Raw genomic sequence first — 14,045 nt, 5'->3', positions numbered from 1 at the left:
TCTGACAATAGAGTCACCTATTACAAGAGTATCAGGTGTGTTATTCAGCCTTAAGGGCTGTGGCTGCTTGGCACACTGACTTTGTGGGTTATGTGTTGTGTGTGTTTTGTTTTGAGGTAACATTTGCTTGGATATCTGCTTTGAAGGTCTCTGTTGCTTAGGTAGATTTTTATTTAGAGCCTCCGAGTATGTTTTTGTGTATTTATGTGTTTGGTTCGCTGATGTGGTGGGACTATGTGATACTGGAATTGTGTTGTGTGAGGTTACCTTCTCCTCCTTACTGGTTACACCAGTTTTGAGATGATAGAGCTCAGCCTCCAGTTTGGCTAAATAGTTGCATTTCTCACATATATTTGAACCTGTTTGGAGGAGGAGAGGGTTGTCTGTGTACATGAGACAGTTGTAACATTGCCTCAAAATTCCCAGATTCACCAGCTGGACTGGAGAGGAAACCATTGACTGACCTTTGGACATGCTAGAGTAATATAGGGAAACTGAATTTAAGATGGACCAATAGAGGACAGGGTAATTGTAGAGAGTATAAGAGTAAGTAGTGCTTATGGTTTAATAGTGCTAACTTGTAGGATTACTTAATTGGACCAGTGAAGGGCCTTAGAATGAGAATATGGTGTTCAAATTGAGAGATAGAGCAGTTCTAAGGGAAAAAGTGAAGAGCAGACTTTGTGGAGCCAGGAATAGTTTAAACCCAATTAGGCGGCGCTGCCCGCTGTTGCGCTATGCACAAAAACGTGCAAAAGAGGGTTTTAAGAGAGGAAGATGAAGGAGTTTTGGAATTGACCCAAAATGGCCAATAAAACTACAGTTTCAAGTCAGTAACCACTCTCACAGGGGCAGGCAGGCTGCTCAATGTTTTTCACTGCCACTGATCTAGTAGTGAACATTATAACAGATACAAGAACTGAAAGTGGGATCTTTAGAAAAGGGTAAAAGTGAACTACAAAGACAAAATGGAAATTGTGGGAACAATACATGCAGAATAATGATTTGGAGAAAGAGTGAGGTTTAAGGGAAGGCAGGAATTAAGCAATTTATGTAATGCTGGACTGATGATAATTGTATAAAAGCATGTACATCATGTATAATGCTGTGAACATGTTAACATGATTTGTTTCTTTTATATAATTATATGTTTGCCTATGTTTTAAGTGATAATTCAATAAAGGTATTAAAAATGAGGAATACATATTACACATGTTTTATTAAGTTTACTGAATTGCAAAGGGATTCATTAAATGTTTACTTAATATTAAGTTTACTTTTTTTCCCCAGAGGTATTGCTTTTCAGTTAGCAGAAGCATTTACTATCACTAATCACCAGTTTGGCTTGTTAATTTATTGCTGCAATTCTCTATATAAGTGTGCATCTGTTTCTGCATTGATATTCTGTTGTACTAATGAAGCTACAACATAAAACATTTACTCTTCTTTGTGCTGCATTCCTTCCTGTATTTTCTTTATTATTATTTCCACGAACTGGGACTGTGTCATCCATTAGGGTATTTGTGGGCTGTTTGAACTAAACCAATCAGAGGAAAATGGCAGGATGACTGGGTGTTATTTTAAGCACAGGATGTTGAAAAGAACTTCAGCCAAACTGGTTTATTTTGATTATCGGTCTCCCCTCAGCCCCCCCCCACACACACACACACACAAACCCAAATGCATTCCAACCATTTTTCAGTACTCCATGAAAAACAGTTCAACTCTATCACATCAACTGTGATCCTATAGCACAGTCCTCACTTCCTAATTATTAGATACTGTACCTTTAGGTCTAACAGGGAACCTTATAATCCACTCTTACAGCTCATAATTCAACCAATCTCTCACTGCCCATAAATGCTGTCTGGTAAGTAGCACCCTCACAGAAATAAAAACCCCTGGTTGTCATGGAGACAGACACATCTCTGAACAATCTTCTGCACTCTGCTCTTTCTCGCTTACTTTAATGTTTTAAATACTCATTTTAGCAATTTTTTGCAAAAATGCAATTATACATTGAATTCTAAACTGGACATAAAGCAGCTATTCAAAAACTGGTAAATGTGATCCTTCTGGCTTTTTAATAAATTAGACTGGTATTTGGTTGGTAAGCCGCGGTGGTGCAGCGGTAGCGTTATCGCCTCACAGCAAGAGGTACTCCTGTTCGATTCTCGGCTGGAGCGCCTTCTGTGTGGAGTTTGCATGTCCTCCCCGTGGTCGAGTGGTATTCAAAAGACATGCGCGAATAGGCATGCCTTTGTTGAAGGCTGGGTGTCAGGCTGGCAACTCAACACCATAAAAACCTGCTGCCAATCATTAGCGGACTGGAGTTCCACTATGGCAAACCCTAACCGGGAAAAGCCAGAAGATGAAGACTGGTATTTGTTTGGTATTAACATGTCTATCTATCAATGCTCATCTGTGATGTGTGTGTGTGGATATCAATGAATATAGAAACTGTCACAAGGTACTCTAAAAAATAGCTGTATGACTGTCTTCTGGGTAAATTACTGAACTAAACTCCCATCATTCTAAGTTGTACTTCTTGAGCTAAATGAAGCTGTGAGCTTTTGGACTTTAGATATCTTTGCCCTAAATTTTCAGAAAACCTATCGCAGCAAACTTTCTCATGCATCAGCCATGCCAGTTTTCATCTACTTACTGATGAACGAATTGTCAAAGTTTTCTTCCTGTTTTTCAATCAACTTTTGTTACATCCTTTGTAAGGTTTTCATTACACTGTGGCAATGTTTGTAAGAGTTCCTTTGGCATTTTGTACCCTGTAAGGGAAACAGAAAAATAAAAGTAAAGTTATAGACAGTAATGTTATTTAACAATGGCAATCAACTTAAACCAAAAATTGTTTTTGCAAGTTAGAGCTGCTTCTGCAGAACACTGCTTTGGAAAAATAATTTGAAGTGTGTGTTCTTCTTTTGTTATGCTGGGTCATTACTAACCTCTGTGACTGTTTGTAATAGTATCATGATTGGCAGAATAAAATCAGGGATCCAGTCATTTGTCTGGAGTTCTCAATCTGCCAAGCCAGAGTTAAAAGACCAGCATTAGAGAAAGCATGCAGTATCCCAAATGTCACTCTTCACATATGGGTGAAGCTAGCTGCATTGAGTTGGTACCTAGTTGGTGTTAATGAGGCTGATGGTAGTTCTAAGGAAGGATACTCCACTTAATAATACTCATATGGCTAGTTGTTTCTGGTACACAACTGCAGTCATGTAGGTGACCACAGATGAGCATGAAACTGAAATTAGTTGAAGAAAGAAGAGGATCTCACCAGAGACTGAAGATGACCACAGCTAACCATGCAAAGTCGCTAACTCACATGGAAACCAATAACAGGTTATTACATATTGCCACATACATTCCTAAGTATGTTTACCTGAGCACACTTTAGACAACATTGCCTGTTGCTTAAACTAGTTTACTGAAAAACGGATAAACATCACCATAGCAACACTTTTACCTCAGGATATACAACTAAAGTGAGAGATGTAGACAATGAAAGCAAACCATTAAAGATTTAAATTACATTACAAATAAGCAGTAAAGTATGGGGAATTAGAAAGCCACAAACATAGTTATTTGCTAAATTAACACACATAAATCAGCATGAATGGTATCTCTACCTAGGAGATATACCACTTTAGTCTGTTTAATCAGCATAAGTAATACAGCTAAATATTAGGCAGACACCACTGTCATTCACTCCCTTCCTCCCTAAGTTTTGTTCCAACAATCATATATCACAGGAACAATATTGGGCAAATAATTACAGGGAACATAAGAATCTATCATCTGCACCTTTAAGTAGACACACTTACAAATGCTTGCCACCCTTTTCAAGCATGTAACAGTGCTCAACACCCAAACTGAGTAGGTCTACATGTGAAAACTGTGGCATAAATTTATGTCTACCCATCCAGTCATAAAGACTAGCCTTAAAGGCAGCCAAAGCAGTACTTTGTTTGACTTGTAGGGACAGGAATTCACTGAGTTTGGAACCTGTCTCTCAATGACGCTTGTTTATTTGTTCGTGTAGATTTATGTCCCTAGTATGGGTATTTGTAAAGACACTAGTTTTGTGAAAAAATACAAGGTCAAATATAATTGGGTCTTTCAGGTCAAAAAGTGAAATGTGTCACCCCAAAGCAGCCAATGACTGTATGCTAATGAGTATATGGAGTGTCTTACTTATCTTTCAGAATAGTCAAAGGATCTGAGACCTTTAATTTTCTTATTTAGAAATCTTCAAAGGTTCATAGGTTCACATGTATGTATTAGGTTATCATTTACAGACCATTACAAGCCTATCCAATAACCAGAGGTCAGAATCAAACCCTGTATCTTGTAGCTATAAGGTAAAGCCCTTAACCATTATGTCAACCTCTCCTCCACTTAACCATTGTGTCAAACCCTATACCACTCTGGTCTATTTAATCAGCATAAGTGATAGAGCTAAATTGAAGGGGCCTTTTAATTAGAGTGGCATCCTTGGATCTTAATATACCAAAGGAAGCAAGGTATTTGATGACTGATCAAATAACGGAATAATACAGCAGTAGGATGACTTCTTTTGAAACTAACTGGGCCAAACAGAATGATTTCCTGATTATGGTGGAAACATGATGATCAGATGACACAGAAGCTGTACACACAAGTACCCACGCCTCTTACGACTATGTCTGTCAGAAGATGATTGACATATATAGCATATTAAGTAGGAGCAGGTTTTTTGTCACATGGTACTACTCTGTACATTTTTACTGGACACCAGAAATTTGCATAATTCAGTTGTTTAGTATTAGAAGATGAGCAAATAATGGTTCCCATTTTGCACTCACACTTATGTGATATTGGTTTGGATGTCTGCAAAATAAATATCAAATGATAAATATTCCAGCAGTCATCCTAGTGGTATCTAGCTTGTCACAATTTTATGTTCAGGGAGTGTGCCAGCAACTTTCAAAATTTGGGATCTGTTGGATCCAAACTGCAATTCAGATCCAAACTGCAATTCAGAGAACAATGCAGGGATTTACATTAAATGTATCTAATTTTTCAATACAACCAGCATGGAGAACAGTGTCAAAATCCTTGGACAGGTCAAGATAAGCAGTGTGTATGGAATGATCACATTCCACAAATTTTGCAACCTTTTCAATGAAGCTTTATGGTTTCAGGAGACAGGACATTCTTTCACAAAATTAAATTGATTGGAGGTCAGTTAAGCTGCCTGCGTCAGAATAAATGAGTTCTGCTATATGTTTAGTAGCTTTACATAAAGGGTTGATGTTGATGAGCTGATGAGCCTATAGTTATATGGGTATGTAGAGGGCTTACCTTTGTGTAGAGGAGTCACAGTGGCAGTTCTCCAGACATCAGTTATAAAAGCCTGTGGACAGGCTTTGTTTGCACAGTTTCTGATGCAAATGCATCCTGGTATGTTGTCTGGTCCCATGAAAATATTATTTTTAGGCTTTGACAAGGATTCAAAGACTCATTCCAAAGTGATTTCAGGGGGAAACTAAATTTTCAGGAATAGTGGGAGCAGTAATGTGGTAGGTGGGGTAAAGTTAGCAGTAAATTTGTCAGTTAATATATCGGCTATATCTTTGATTTGAATATGTGATATTATTATGGATGAACTCATTCCATTGTGTTAGAGAGAAAATACTAAAATATAAGTGCAAGAACAACTGTCAAAATGGATTTATGTATTTCAGACCAGAAACATGCTTATATTCTCAAATGCATGGTTACAGCAACTATATGCTGTTGCTTTGAATAAAGATCATAGTACTGCTTTGTTATGAAACAAAGGAATATTATGGAATATTGCCTGTGAGAAGATAGTTTGTTCTTGTTTTGTAACATGTTCCAAAATTAATACAGCCTTGTTTATATGAAAAATTAGTTACTGCATGGATAAAGTCATGAGAAAGCAGGATGGTGTTTGACAAAAAGCACAGAAGTAGCAGCACTGACAGGTTCTGAATAATGATTGTATTATTCTACTGTGAATCACAAATGTGAATTATGATTGGAAGTAGTTTTTCAGAATATTTTTTCCATGTACTCATAGTCTGTATATTACATGAAATTATGTTAATCTTTGCTTTAAATTGCTAATCTATTCTGAGCAACAAATGTCTTGCCTTAAACTGCTTGTGTGTCAGTGAGTTTACTGAAGGTGGACAGTAATAGGGAACCTCTTAACATTGGTGTGATTAGGTTTTTCAACAAGAACATTGCATGTTATCTTTTCTGCTTATAAAAGTTATGATGCAATTAAGACGGAGAAAGCAGTGGCAAAGATGGAAGGTCAAAGAGATCCCACTTTACCAGAATCATTCCACAGACCATCTGGACATCCTGATGGAGACCGGGAGATGCAGAGGCTAAGTTATCTGGAACTGTAGTCCACAACAGAGTATATGTTGCCAGAAAGAAAAGAAAAGAATAGAATGCAGGTATCATTTCAGTATTTTTCATTCTGCGAGATATATGGACAGCTGACAAACTTTCTTTTTCAACTGCATGTTAGCAATGAACTGTGTTAAGTTCTTCCAGGGGGGGTTCTGTGAAGTTAAGAAACAAATACATTAATGCTTTTCAGTTTTAGAGAGCTTAATGAAATGCTGTATGGTCTAGTGCAGTAAACAGTAAATAATCTTTGATGTGCAGCATGAACAATGAGACAACATATACATCCATAATCTTTAACTTTCATGCAGATAGGAACCGATAAGGTAAAGTAGGCTGACACATGTAAGCTCTCAGAATTTTTAGAAGCTGTCAGCTATTGTAGTAAAAAAATTACAAAGTCTGAAATTCTTGCAGTATAGAGTTTAGCCATGAACTCTAAGCAATAGCACACCTGAGTTTATTACAGTCTTTCTTGTTCCGAGTTGTCCACAGAAGACAAGTGAAAATATGTTGCAATTTAAAACAAAAGACAATATTCTGCTTTGCAATATTTTTCAGCAATTAAAGACTGAACTGTAAGATTTTGTTGTGTGCTAGACAGTTAAAAAAAGAAAGAAAAGTGAATTCCATTTATTTCCAGTTCATATTTCATAAATCCTAAAACTCCAGACAGAACATACACTAAATTGCATTCTGTGTGAAAGCCAGATTTCTGACCTCCAGACTGCCTGTTTTCAGCAAAACAGACAATAAAAAGTTTTGCACAGAAAATTGGAAGTAATTGCAATACCCATGGCTGCAGGGGGCCTCCCCCTTAATCATCCTTGACAGTGTTAGGGCACCACAAAAGTTGTTGCTGGTTGGAGAAAAATGAGGAGAAAAAAATGTACTAATTTTCTGATTACACACTCTAACCAGAACAGGCCTGTGCTATGACCCTGTTAGAGTAAAGCTGATAATGGCCTCTACTCTCAACCGCACCCATTCTAAAACCAGCTCTGCTCAGATGTATGTGTACGGGAAGCTACTGTAGGTTATGTGATGGTGGGGGCTGGGGATTGTTTGGTTATTACCATAATTTTCATCACAGTCAAACCTTAGAGGTGTACACAGGAGGTCATTACAGCTTGTGTGTTGGGCTGAGGACAGTGTGGTCATTGTTACTTTTACTTTTCTCACAGACATCAGAGGTATATAAAGAAGGTTATTATAGCTTGTATAGGGGCAGTGAACTGTCTACGAGCAACAAAATAGAATATATTACTGTAATCATTATTTTTTTACTGTCTTCACAATCAGACATCAAGTATGCATAAATGTGACTGCCTTTGAGGGTTAGCTGTGAGAAGAGAGGTGTATACATATGTCAGCAGTCACTTGAAATACACAACTGTGGCAATTTGAACCTCTGCTTTCATCATAATATAACACCAGAGGGATGCATAGGCAGTGAATGTCTTTTTGGGGGGATTAGGGAGGCAGATAATGTTCCTAGACAGGAACTTTGTATCCTTACAGCAACTGTCTTGTTAGTTTACTGTGAGATACTATCTTTCAGCTTTGAATATTAAGCCCTGGGCACAAATTATGTCTTTTTGGAAAGAAAACAAAAATAAGACTGAAATTCTTTTCTTACTCATAATTTTTGTTTAGGCTACAATTGGATTAAAAGGCCGAGGAAATGCCCTAAAATGCATCTCAGAACATCTATAACCCTATGGCATCTTGGGCCCTGAATTATTTGAGTTATTTCCTAAATGGTTATTACTGTGTTGTCTTGGTCAGGAAAGTTATGTTAAAAGGATGCAAGGAAAACGAAAGCTGATCCCCAACAGTGAATTTCTTTCCTTAATCATAATTTCTGTTAAAGCCATCATAGGGTTACCACCTGTCCCACTTTGCGAGGGACAGTCCCTCTTTGGGCAGTTGTGTCCTGCAAAAAAATAGTAAAAATGGCAAATGTCCTGAGATTTTAGGACAAAATTATTTCCTATATTTTATGCAATAGTTGCATAAAAGTTATTCTGTATCTGAAACAGCTAAATGTTATAAGAAATAGAATACGCAACTAAAATGCTACAAGAATAAGCTTTTATTTAGGCAAAAAAATGAAGTTCTGTCCTTTGTACTGGCCGTGCGTATGTTTCGGCCTGCAAAATCTGACATTTGTACCAAAAATGTCCCACTTTGGACATTTGAAAAGGTGGCAACCCTAAGCCATCACTGCATGAAAAGGTTGTGTAAAAAGAAAAAAAAATGTTAAAATGCAATTCAGAGCATACAGAAAGTTACACCTTATTGAAAAAGCTGAAGAGTAAGGAAAAATGTGAGAAAAGGAAAAAAAAAAAGTAATGTGCATGGTGTGGACAGCCCAACATGTGGAGAAACAGAGGGAGGAGTGGAGGGTCTGTGTGTGTGTGTAGGGGGGAGGCTGAGATAGTAGGCCTAGAGTGCCATTCCACCGAAGTCCAGACCTGTTCTTGTAATGATAATAATAATAACACAGTGTGGCACAAAGGCCTATAGTAATGCAAGAGCACTGCAGCTACAGGTCAGTCTGTGCTTACTACTCTTAAAAGTTTGAAGCATAAACTTAAAGGTTACTTAGTAGGGGTGGCAGTGACAGGGTGATACACAGACTGGAAGTGCCTAGTGGACCCCCAACTTGACATCTGCTGAGGGCACCCAAAATATTAAATCCGGCCCTGCTCAAGTGTATGAAGTATTCTTTGGCAAAATCTGTTTTGACTGAATTCACATTTTTTTTATTGTCACAAGACAACTTTTCTAGGTAAACTGGAATCAGCAGTAGATTTAATTAATTACCATTACAGGAGGGACTAGGTTTTTCACACATATGCATAGTATTCAAATACAGTCATTTTCTAATATGCTCTTTCAGGGTGGAAATGTAAAGACAGGCACAACTCCCGAGCCACATAAAGGGTAATAATGTTCTAACAAGAGCAAATACTTCACTGACTTCTGAGAAGTGTGAAAAACAGTCATGGTTTAATACATGATGCAAACAAAACGCTAGAAAAAATAGTAATAACTAAAAAATGGATTGTAATAGGGAAAATCTGCTGTTTCTGTTATTACCTAGAACTAAGATCAATAAGCTGTTAAAGGGATGAAATATTTAAAGCTGCAAAGTTTGCTGTGTTTACAGTGAAAGCCAAGTGAAACATTCAAGTTATGTTAATAAGAAAATTCAGTATTCAATTCCTGGCTAACCAGAGTCTGTTAATCTGAGATATAACGGATTAAGTATTTTGTAGAGTATAGTAATTTGCAGTAAAATAATTTATTATATGTCAGGAAACCATAAATAATGTTTTCATACTTATTACACAGTTTGTGAAAAAAAATTACACGAGTTTTGCAAAAAAGATTTTAACATTGGTAAAACTACAGGTAAACATATGAAAACCTTCATTCAGGTAGAGGGTGGTAACCAACAAGATTTGGTAATTGCTTCAAACCAAAGGTAAGTGGTGCACTGTAAATATATCTGGATAATCTTACATATGCACATGTAAATCTTCACAAAGTCATTTTCCTGAAATTACAGGTAACTAGATAAGAAAACATTCTGAGAGCAGTTTTCATATTCATATTTTTTGGACATAATTTCTTAATTTATTGACTTAACTAATATCTGAAGTTTCCTTTGCTATCTATAGCAACATTTAGCTTGTACTCTGCTTCGCATTTCTAATGGTGCTCTTAACGTCCTCACTGTTGTGTTTCGGTGTGGTCTTCAGGTAGAGGGATGGGGATTTCTTACAACTTTTCATATTTTCCTTCTTTTGTTACACTATTTATTAGCATGGGATGTTCACCAGAAAGGTTTATTCTTAAATTTTATCATTATATTGAGGGTGGACAAGTACTGAATTTTATTTGCAGCTGTTTTAAGTGCTTGTAAAAGTTGTAGGTGAATGTGACAGGCCTCTCAGTCAGGTTTATTTGTTGAGTTTGTTGTGAATTTTGAGTAGTTTTCCAGTAGTTTAGTCTAGTACTAGTATTTTAGTCTAGTAGAAGTATTTTTTAGAATCTCCATAGCCAATTCCCAGCTAATCTCCACCCTACTCTATGCATCCCCCATACTTACCAACCTTAGACAGACAGACCTACACAAGCTGGATGCTTGTTACAACAGAATTGCTAAATTTGCCACTGGAACCTCCTACAGCAGCCATCACTGTATCTCCCTTAAAGAACTAAACTGGCTAGAACTCCCACAACTTCTTCACTTTAATCAACTAACCCTCGCTCATAAACTTATTAACCACCCCCTTAACATCCCTTCCCTTCAAACCCTTCTCCAACCCTATCACCACACTAGGCCCCTAAGATCAAGCAACAAAAATCAACTCACTGTTATTAAACCCAAAAACTCAGCAGGAGAAGCCATATTTTCATGTACCATATCTAAACTTTGGAACAATATTCCACCCTCTATAACTACTCTACCTTCCAGCAGCCTTTTCAAAACTGCACTCAAATTCCACTTAAATTTGCACTGGCTTTGTCCTTGTTCTAATCCAGACTAACACCCCCCTTACCCCCCACCTAGTCTCTTAACCCAACTATACTACCGCCACTACTAACCACAGTCAGAAATAGCTAGTTGTCTTTACATACTTTAACATCTTGTCTGACAACTTTGTTACTAATATTATAAATGACAAGAAACTATCTTAACTTGCAACATTTTCTGTATATACTGTTGATAATCAATATCTTGTTATTGTATTAAAGCCAACAACCTGTAATGGTGTTTACTATTGCTGCAATTTTGTATCTCTATCATGTACATGATGTGGAGCTTTTCTCCCCTGGCATCTGCTGAAAAAGGACCTGTGTCCAGTCAGAATTTCCCAGTAAACAAATGTAAATAAATAAATAAATACAATAGTTTTACAAGTTGAATTACATTTGTCTATGAGAAGTCCCTAAAGATGGCCTCAATTGATGGTGGGCTTGTAAACCAAGGCCTGACACAATAGACTACTGACTTTTGGTCAGATATAAGCAGGGATGAGGAGATGATGGTATGGCACAGGGGAGGGCTAGCTTGGTAAGCTCCAAGGCAAGGACATTAGTGTTTCTAGTGGGTAGTGCTACAAATTGCACTGGTGCATTGGCATTAACAAAATTTAGGAAATGCTAAAGATATCCACTTTTAGAGGTGTAAGTGTGCCAGTCAATGCTTGGGTAATTGAAGTCTCCTAGCAAGAATGTATTTGCTTTGATATTTAACCCCTCAATGGTGTTAAGATCATTTCCATAACCTTTGTGGGGCAGTGATAGAGATCTGTAACTAGCAATTAAGCAGTAATTGGATTTGTTAAGGGTGATTTGGATTTCAGGGCTCCAAGTTTGGGTCATGAGAAATATGATATGAGATAAAGGGGTTTGTGACAAATTCATGTACTCCGCTGCGGCTGCCTAAGGGCCTGAAGGCATGATAGGTGCTAACCTGGTATACAGGGAGAGCTGTCATTGTGCTGAAACAATACCTCAGTTACTACACAGATATGAATGCATTGCTGCTTTAGCCAGTATGTGAAAGTCTTGTATTTTAAAAATTGCCTTATACCAGTACTCCAATAAAATGGCCCCATCAGACTAGTTCCGACATAAGTGCATACACTCAGACTATGTGCTCCTGGTTAATTAACAATTAGGCACAAGAGGGTCACTCACAGATATGATTGTACATTAGGGCAGTTTCCCAGTTTATGTTTAAATTACTTTTCGAGCACAACTTTTGTATGTATGTTGGTAGTGATCTAGTAGAAGATGTCTTCCACCAGTTGACTGACAGTGTTGGGGGGAATATAGACACAGGCTAGGGGAAGTCTGTAGCCTGTTATAGCAGTAACACTTACTGGAACTATGTCCCAGTTTATCTGTGACAGAGGTTGACACGAAATGAAGAAGACAGAGAGTCACTAACAAAGACATGCAGCTCACTTGCACCACTAGAGGTACAATCAGTTCTGAAGAGCTGATACTGGCAATATGTGGAATTTAGCAATATTCTGATACTGCTGCAATATATAGAACAGAATATGTTATAAAAAGGTCCAGTACATCTAACTTGTTCCTGATGATACTTCTGGCAGTCATACGTACTGTCCTAAAAACATTAACTGATGTCCACAGGGGATCACTAGGCTTTCTAAGAATAGCATTATGGAAAATAGAGTCTAAGCTGGGTGAACTTATCCTAAGAGGCAGAGTAATCCTTGACTGACACGGTGGAGATAAGGGCTACATTTTTACAAAAAGTGGTAAGTTTTTTGCCCTAAATATACTGAAGGTCAAATGAGTTATAAGCTTGTGTGGAATAGAGTTGGTCCAAAGCTAAGGTAAATGATAAAAACAGAGGTTGAGGTATTCTATTACAAATGACAAACTTTTACTTAAACTCCTCACCTTAATCCCACCAATTTCTGTGTTATCCTCTTAGCTCCAGATTTATTGGTTGCACTTGAAAGGAAAACAACAGAGGAATCATCCTCTCTCAAGTGTCATATCACACAGGTACAGGGAAATGCAGATAGTTCAGTTGAAGAGGATAGACACAGACTGCCCAGATTGATTATTACAGTAAGTACATAACTTTCCTATCTGAGGTAATCTTGTCCATCAACTGTCAGGAAGACAGTCTTTTGACTGTCCTCCTGGTGGAATGAAGTAACGCTCCCATGGATGATGGTTGCCCTAAAAGGAAAATGTAGACCTGAAGATTATATCCAGTTTACAGTGTCTTGTGAAAATATGCAGAGAATCCAATATGGCATCTGCACAAATCACATCTAATGAGATGTTTTTGAAGGGAGAGGCAGGAATGCTGCTATCCTAGTTGAATGAGCAGTAGTCTTAGCTGATTTTTTTTATTTTCTATAGAAAACTTTATGCAGTTTGACAACCACCACGAAAATGTCACCTTGGAGACTTTAGACCCAAGCTTGCTTATATTACAAGAAAACAACCTGGATCTTTCTGACTGACTCTAATTAACTTAAATAGAAGCATAACTGCCTATGAACATCTTAAGATTACACTGTAATAGATCTCTTCTGTATGAGTAGTCTGGTAGATTTAACACATTGACTCAAACTGGTCTTAGTAACTACTCTGACTAGGATTATTTCTCAAGGGCACTCTGTCTTTGTGGAAAACATGGTGAGGAGTTGCTATGCATAGTGCGTCAATCTCAGAAATCTTTCTAGTTGACATAATGGCCACCATAAACAGTTTGCAGTATCAAATTATGAGCTAATTCAAAGGGAGGTAAAGTGAGTTTATCTAATGTGGAGTTCAAATTGCAAGGAGGACTAACACGTCCAAGGGGAGGCCTGAGCTGAAAAGTCTCTTTGAAAACATCTTACAAACTCTGAGACAAGCTAGAAAGTTCTTTCATACCCCCAATGAAAACCAGACAGAACAGACAAATGAAGTAATCAAACTGTAACATTTGTTTCATCTGGAATTGTAAATTCCTACAGGGTAATAAATGTGCCACTTCTTACATTTATGCTTACCTCCTTCCCTCTGTGAAGGAAAGGCAAGGGAAGAAA

General features: G+C 37.5%; 1 protein-coding gene across 1 annotated transcript in view; it reads right to left on the bottom strand.

Annotated features, from left to right (window-relative positions):
- LOC122809582 (gastrula zinc finger protein XlCGF26.1-like) overlaps positions 1-14,045 on the bottom strand; it is a 147,367-nt gene that overhangs the window by 80,577 nt on the left and 52,745 nt on the right. The window contains exon 2 of the mRNA XM_044081183.1: positions 2,666-2,783. The gene's annotated coding sequence lies outside the window, so the exon portion shown is untranslated. The remainder of the gene's footprint in view (positions 1-2,665; positions 2,784-14,045) is intronic.

Source organism: Protopterus annectens, chromosome 1.part1 (genome assembly GCF_019279795.1).
Source record: "Protopterus annectens isolate FY-2018-M chromosome 1.part1, PAN1.0, whole genome shotgun sequence".
Lineage (NCBI taxonomy): Eukaryota > Metazoa > Chordata > Ceratodontiformes > Protopteridae > Protopterus > Protopterus annectens.
This window is presented reverse-complemented; position numbering and strand designations above follow the sequence as displayed.